The 8,185-nt window shown below is 31.3% G+C and overlaps 1 pseudogene; it reads left to right on the top strand.

Moving 5' to 3' along the window:
- Positions 1-2,278: 2,278 nt before the first annotated feature.
- Positions 2,279-2,602, top strand: LOC149145461 (protein GLUTAMINE DUMPER 5 pseudogene; annotated as a pseudogene).
- The last annotated feature ends 5,583 nt before the right edge of the window (positions 2,603-8,185 follow it).

Raw genomic sequence — 8,185 nt, 5'->3', positions numbered from 1 at the left:
TTTGAAGTTTTCTGAAAGTGCCCTAACCTGTCGGTTCAATGTTTTTTGGCCGCGGCTGACAGCTCCTCACAGTTGGATCTCGAAGGTATGGAAGCCTGTCATTTCTGATGAAATTAATATCTACCCCTGTGCTAGGAGTTTATTTATAATAGATTTTGAAAACCATGAAAATAGACACGCATTCTAGATTCCGGCCCTCGGGTTTGAGAAAAATCACGCCTATTCATGAAGCCATGGAACACATCATTTAATCCCTCAACAATGGTCATAACCTCAACACCAGTTTGGGTGAGATTTCCAAACCTACCCTTGTATCTGTGGAATTTCTCCTCGCTAAAAGCCATTGGAAACACAATTGGGAAATTTTACTGCAGGTTCCCAGAAACAGAGGAATATGCCAAAACCACCTATGCACACATCTATGTGGAAATGGACTTCAACGTCAGATTCCCAGCTAAAATAAACCTAACGAGTAAAGACTATGTGTGGAATCAGAAACTCGATTATGAAAATGTCCTCTTCAGATGTCAATCCTGCTTTGAGACAAGCCATCTAGCCAAAAATTGCCCAAAAGCCTCCCAAAAAAATTCTGCTAGAAACAATCACCACAGATCTACATGGTGGGAAGAAGCACAAAAACAACATTATACTGTCATCAAGGAAGAATACTCTCCAGAAAACTCTAAATCGCAAGAAATCAGGCAAGAAAGAAACAACTCTCAAGATAAGCAAGGGGAAAGCCCCGCCCAACAGCAAAAACGTGAACTCAACAACCCCTCAAGCATCAACAGTTATGAGGATTTGAATACCGCACAAAATAAATTTTCATTTAACAACAAAGCAGATCTCCCAGACCAAACTTCTTCTCCGACTATCTTCAAAAGGATGAACACAACAGATCACGAAGCTAAGACATCAATATCCCAAGAACCGGAAGAGATGAAGGAGATGCAAGATAAAAGAAGTTGGAAGACTATAGAGAAAAAAAAGAAAGCTATAGCACCAATTGTGCCAAGAAAGACGAGAAGCCAGATAGTTAAGAACTAAGAAAATTGTAGATCCAATAGACCAATTTGGTCTCAGTGGACGTTAACCACCACCATCATCATCATCAAAAAAATGTAATACAAATTCATAAATATCTACTTTATTATTTCAAAAATCTACTCAAATGCCTCCACATAAATAAGTTACATCCTTCCCAGAAACATTCATTATTAATGAATCTACAAATCACCTACATTTATGAATAAACATTGTCCAACTTAATCAAATATACTACATAAATCTATAAAATCCTAAAGCCACCATTCCCTATACAACTGAAATAAATGTCGGATATAAAATCCGAAAACCCGAATTGCCTAGCTACATAGATAATGATTTAATCTACAACCATTAATATATATTAATTTACTTTTACTTTAATATAAATCAATGTATTTCTATTTTTATTTTGTATTCATTTGTATTTTAATTTCATTTTGTGTGATTTGTTTCAAAAGTTTAAACATAGATTTTTGATAAATACTAAATATCATACCTTAAGTTAATGATTAGGTTATTTTTTATTTTTATTATTAAATATGACTTTATTCTCATGAAATATTTGCTTTCTACGTCCACATGTCACCTTAAAACCAAGGAGAACCAGAGGAAATGGCCGTTTATTTTGTACCAATGGAAACTCAAATAATTAAGCGATACGCTAAAGTTTAGGGGCATCGTAGACACAGTGCGGGCTGACACAAGAAGTTGTTTGAGATGCGGGGATTCAGGTACGTGAAATGCTCATGACCCTTCCAAACCCATATATTTATTCGCCCCACTACCAGATAATGAAAAAATGATGGTACCTCTGCTTTAAATCACTTTCATTATCCGCATCCACAAATAACAAAATGCGCCATTAACTCCGCTGTTCCCATTATCTCCTAAAGTCACGATACTGCGCTTCGAATCACTTTCCTTATCCGCTTCCACAGATGACAAAATTGCCGCAACTGTTTCAATCGGAAAAAAAAGTTGCGGACACACAGGCTCCACAGCAGAATATTTTGTTTTGATTGAAGACCCACTCATTAGAATATTTGATATTGAACGAATCAGATCCAAATGAGTGTTCAGTTTCACTGTTATAAGCACTAATCTACTTTCTCTTAGAGGCTGTGTAGTATAATATTAATATTATTCGATCTATATATAAATACCACTCACGAGATCCAGTGATTCGTAATATTTGTGAAGGAAATTGGGTGTGGAGAGGAGTGCAGGAGCAATGTCAATGAGAGCAAATATGAACAGCACAGAAAGCAGCCATTTATCAGTAGCGAAATCCCCAGTTCCGTATCTATTGGGTGGGCTGGGTGCCATGCTTGTTCTCATAGGATTTGCTTTCATTATTCTTGCATGCTCCTACATCAGGGAGTACGCTGCTAGAAGCCGTGAAGATGAAGAGGGCGGGAAGAACGAGAGGAGGGGAGACATGGCAGAGGTTTCAGATGAAAAGGACGAAATGAGAGTTATTGTGATTATGGCGGGGAATGAGAAACCGACCTTCATTGCTAAACCGACGACTGTGATCGGTGGAGCAGTTAATTGAAATTACTACCACACACTTTCCATGTTGAGTTTCTAACTCTTCTCTTTTTGGTAGTATACATAGATTTATGAGTTGGAGCTGCAAGAATATTATTATTAATACGGCGTTAGTGTGCGAGATCGCATTTCAGCGCCGACTAATTGGAGCTTTCTGTTGCAAAAAGAGGGGACCTGATTTGCGTAATTTCTGAGAACGTAAATTCAGACATTGGTTGAAAGTCTGATCAGCCGAATTTTATGGTTGTCGTTGGGGAAATTAGTTTGATGCTGAGAATGAGTGCTGTATCATTACGACGGGTTTGGAATCCGGTAGAAATATCATTGGCAATTTTATTACTCGGCTTTTTGTTTGAAATTCTATTTGTAAAAACTACTCGGATTTTACACATTATGTTTTTATATGTGTTTGTTTTCATACAGAGAGAGGAGTGTATATTTTTTCATAAAAAATTTAGAATTACTGTTTTTATGTGGTGTTGTGAGTTTTTAAAGTTAATTTAGAAGTTGTAGTTTCTTATGTATAAGTTGTAGTCATGATCTAGATGTGTGGCAGTCTTATATTTATGTTCATACATATATTTAACTGTTGTGATCACTAGAGATATCATAGTGTGTTTTGGTGTTGTGTGTAATCCCTCTCTCATCTCTTTGTTCAACCCTGACTCTCTCACTGAAGGGCTTAGATCGTACAATTTTCGCCATGATACTCCTTTATACATAGATTAGTTTCATAGAGTGTTTGATCTATTGTTTGTGTGAATATTTGATTTGTGTATGGATTGTGGATTGTCCTTGGAGAGATCTTTCCAACGGGCTATCATGCACGTCAAACGGAGATAGTACGACCAATTCACGACCCTTGGAAGTTGATGTACCAACTTACCCAAAAACGGGGCCCACAATTTGGCGTTTCATCTTCTAGGGTTAGGTTTTGGAATGTGAAGGGGTCTCCATTGATTCTCAACAATAAATAGGCCTTCGAGCCTCATTGTAAGACAGTTCAGAGGCATGTAGCCACCACATCTCTTCTCAGAGATAAGCTACCATCGCCCTAGCTGGTTTATTTCCATTTCTGTTTATAAGCATATTTCAGTATTTTATAGTAATGAATTGAGGTATTATTTCCGCTGCATATCTGTCTTTATGGTTATCTCTGTATTTTATTGCGTTCCTGTTTAAATCTAGATCAAATGTCTACATGTTTTAAATGGTGGTTCTTGAGATTATTCGATGGTTCAAGATGTACAACTGAGAAATGGAGGTGGAATGTTGCCATTTCTCATTCTATATCTGAACTAGTAAAATATTGTGGTATCGACATTCAAACGTTGCAGATCTGATGGCAAATACCAATATGCAAAGTTATTATTATTATTATATTTGATCTGATCTGCACAATAAAGAGCAGTCATTGATTTTGTCTCTGTAAGTTTTGGTGGTTGGTGTTTGTGTTTTTATAGGTTATTAAAAGGGTTTGTCATTCTTAAATCACAAGCCCTGATATCTAAAATACCAATTCTTGTGTGTTTTTATTGGTCCTAAAAAGAGTTGGTGGTTCTTACACCCTAGTGTCTGAAACATCAATTCTTGTGTGTTAGTCACATCAAGTTGTTTGATCAAGTTTTGAATACATTCAGTATCCATAACTCAATCCTAGCAATTGGCAGATATCCTAAAGCCAAATATCTGAGAGATTGTGGTTGGTCTATAGGATGGTTCATTACTTGACGACTCTTATCACGGAGGCTAAGCTAAAGTGTCAATATTGTTGAACTTGCAAAGTTCATCAATGATTGTTAGATGATGTTACATTTTAAATGGAGTTCAAGTGATAGCTCGAAGTTGTGATGGTAAAAGAGCGTTGTTTGTGAGACTCTAGAATGGATGTGAGTGCTAATGAAGACAGAGAGACCATGATTACACTTCTTATTGTAATATTTGTTTTCAATATTTTGCATGTAAGCATTAAGGGATGGTATTGAAAGTAATGTTTCCATTGTTGTGAGTTGTAGTCATGCTCTAGATGTGTGAAAGTCTGAGATTTATGTCTTATGTAACAATAAAGATATCATAATATGTTTTGGACGATGTGTAATTGTCTCCAATTTCTCTATTTTCTAACTAAAATAAATAATTAAAATAAATAATTCTTGCTAAAACAATTAGTTTTCATAAATATAAGTAAATTTAATTTTATATGTAATTTAATTGGTTATGTTCTTGAAAATAAAATGTAATATGGAAAAGAAAATTAAAGTTCAAATACTTTGATTCACCTAGGTCTGATTCCAATAAATTGGTTTAGGTATGCACCTACATGTTAATTAACCCGTCACACATCTGGGCTTAATTAAAAATGGAATGACCACTAGTACTAAACCAAACCCGTTGCCAATTCGTCATATAAAAATATATAAAAAGCATAAAAATGAAATTGCATGAAGATCAACCCTAAACAACATAGCAATAACTTCATTATATTGTGAATGATTTGGTGTCATACTTGAATTTTGTTGCCTAGAAAAACAATTAGTTCGTATAACTTGCTAACATTTTTCTCCGATAGTTTTGATAGCAGTACAAATATTTTTAATACGTCTATTTAATTGTCGGGTTCGCCAATTGCATATTCCGAAATATTATTTTTCACACACAAATTAGAGAAGCACAATCATTCTTATCACGGTCGCTGATTCCTCGAAGGCAGAACTGAGAAATCCTAAATATTTCTGGATTTGGAAAAACACAAAATTAAACATTAAGTTTGAGTTATTTTTCAATTAATTTGAAGAAAGATTTATTAATAAAAATTATTGGTTAATCATAATAATTTTAATAACTTAAAAATAGAAAAATCATAATAAAGTAGATAATTTAAATTTGTAATTTAATTGAAAGTATTTAAGATGTTCTCTATTAAAGCATTTATAATATTTAATCTTTAGTGTTATAAAAAGGATAAATTCTTTATGTTTTAAAATCTTAAAGTATTGTATTTAGTTATAAAAATTGTGAAAATTTATTGTATTTTAATATTTATTTTTCCTTTACTCAGTATAGATATTTTCTTTTATATGAACTTTCATCATTTTCTTATTTTATTGTTATTCTCTCTTTTTACTTCAATTTTTTTTTTGCCCGGTCACCCATTCAAAAATTGTGGAACACTTCATTTCAATATAGAACTCATGTAAAAAAAATATATTTTTAATAATGTTGATTGTTTCCTTTACACTACTCATTATAAAAAAATACTTTTTTATTTTTTAAATTAAAATTTATCACCCTTTTATTATATTTTCATTTTCTTTTATCTTCTATTTTCAATTTTATTATAAATTATTTGGTTAAAATATTTATATCATAAATAAATTAAAAAATTAAAAACATTCTGTTTTACATTGTTGGTTTAACCCATATACGTAAAATTCAAAATGAGTGCTTAGATTTATTAAAAAATATAAAAATACTTTTCATTTTATCTCATTGTTATCTCTAGGGTTGAGAATAAAAAATGAAGATGGAATTTAGAACATACGAATATTATTTGTTAGCGCTAATTTAGTTGTTAGCGGAGACCTCTCATCTATACTCACTGTCAAGAGGTTCAGCCTTGTTGACGTGTAAAGGCTATTTGAACGGCCTAAAAGAAAAGAGATGGATCCACGTGTTAATGTAACAAATTTTCAGGGAAAGGATCATCGTAGATTATAATCAACCTATGTTTGAGTTTAAAAGTCACTATATTGAATTGTTAATTATATAAATTCAGGGTTGACAATCATGTTGGTTATTTTGTTATGTTATTATAACTGGCGCAGTATCATATAACACATTCAATTTTGTTTTTGACTGGGTATTAGTTTGTTTGATTAAAAATTTATGACGCTTATCATAATTTAATATTAGGAATTCAATTATTATTATTTTTTATTTTATTGAAATTTATTTATTTGTCAGGGGATTGGTTGAGCTCTTATGTGTCGAAATATTTTTAAAAATTATAAGAATTATATAACGTTTTCATATACTCAAGTGTGAAAATACCAACATAGATCCATCTTAGTCACGAATCTAATATGAGTTGAGAGGGATCAAATTTCTTCACATGTGCACAAATATAAAAGTGCAAAAAAAATGTGTAATTTTTTATTGTTTAAATTGTATTTTTGAATGTGATAGAGATTACTTAACATGTGCATTTAATAACACATTAAACGGATTATTTTGTTGTTGATATATTTTTAAGTACTCGATATTAATTCATATTAAAATATTTTATTCATAACCCACATTGGATATTTTATTCTATACAAAATTAAAATATTTTTTCTTAACATTTTTTTCTATATATAGATATATATGAAGTTGATATCACGTGTTAAAAATCTTACTCACATATATATACTTTTTATTTCTAATTACTTTACATTAAATTATATTAGGTTATATGGACAACTAATTGAATATGCATAACAATTATTATTATTATTATTTATAGGGGACAATGATTTTCTATTTAGAGATTATTTTATTTGTATTTTAGGAGGGATGGACATACTTATACATTGCCTTCACACTTTACTATAGAATGAGCCTCTCGCTCAATAAGATTTCTTTTACATTTAATTACTTTATTTCTTTTGGAAGTTGATAAGTTGATATAAAATCATGTTCGGATTATTTGTGGTTGCTGATCTCGTGGTTCCCTGAACGACATAGAATGGGAGAATTATGTTACTTTACATGGACATCTAAGCATTTTATTTATGGTTGAGAGTGAGATCCCTCAACGACATAGAAAGAGAGAATTATGTTACTTTACATAGACATCTAAGCATTTTATTTATGGGTGAGAGTGAGAGGGAAATATTTTTACCACATCTCCTTCAAACTAGGTTGTAATATCAACAAAGAAATGAGAGTGAGATTATAGATGTGTTATAATACTTCTTATTAAAATTAACCAAATAATTATTCATTTTTATTTTTTTTATTATAGCAACATTGTGTTTTTATTTAAAGAAGTTTTTACTTTTATGTTAAAAGGGACACTTGTCAATTGAAGGTTAAGCACATAAGGAATTACACATTTCTCATGCTAAATTTTAGAATGGCCTCTCAACCCAATAATAAAACAAAAAAATATTTTTGATTTCTTTTATTAAATTTTTGATAGCTCTTAACTTCTATTATTTTTTCTTTCATAAAAGTATGACCTTGGTGTGGATTGTAAATCGAAGGGAACCTTATCCAAGGTGCAACAGACTGTAGACCAACTTCCAATGTTAGAGTGGGGTCGCGACCTCAATATAGTTTTGACACTACTTTAAACATTCACATGTCATAAAAAGAAAGAAAAAAAGAAAGAAATATATATATATATATATATATATATATATATATATATATATATATATATATATATATATATCTATATATATATATATATATATATATATATATATATATATATATATATATATATATATATATATATATATATATATATAGATATACATCTTTCTTTCTTTTTATGACATCGTAAGTCCTAGGATGCTATACTTCTTTGGCCATGCAAAAT

Source organism: Pinus tabuliformis, chromosome X (genome assembly GCF_031772625.1).
Source record: "Pinus tabuliformis cultivar Carrire ecotype Pingquan chromosome X, CPIR1, whole genome shotgun sequence".
In the NCBI taxonomy this organism is placed as follows: domain Eukaryota; kingdom Viridiplantae; phylum Streptophyta; class Pinopsida; order Pinales; family Pinaceae; genus Pinus; species Pinus tabuliformis.
This window is presented reverse-complemented; position numbering and strand designations above follow the sequence as displayed.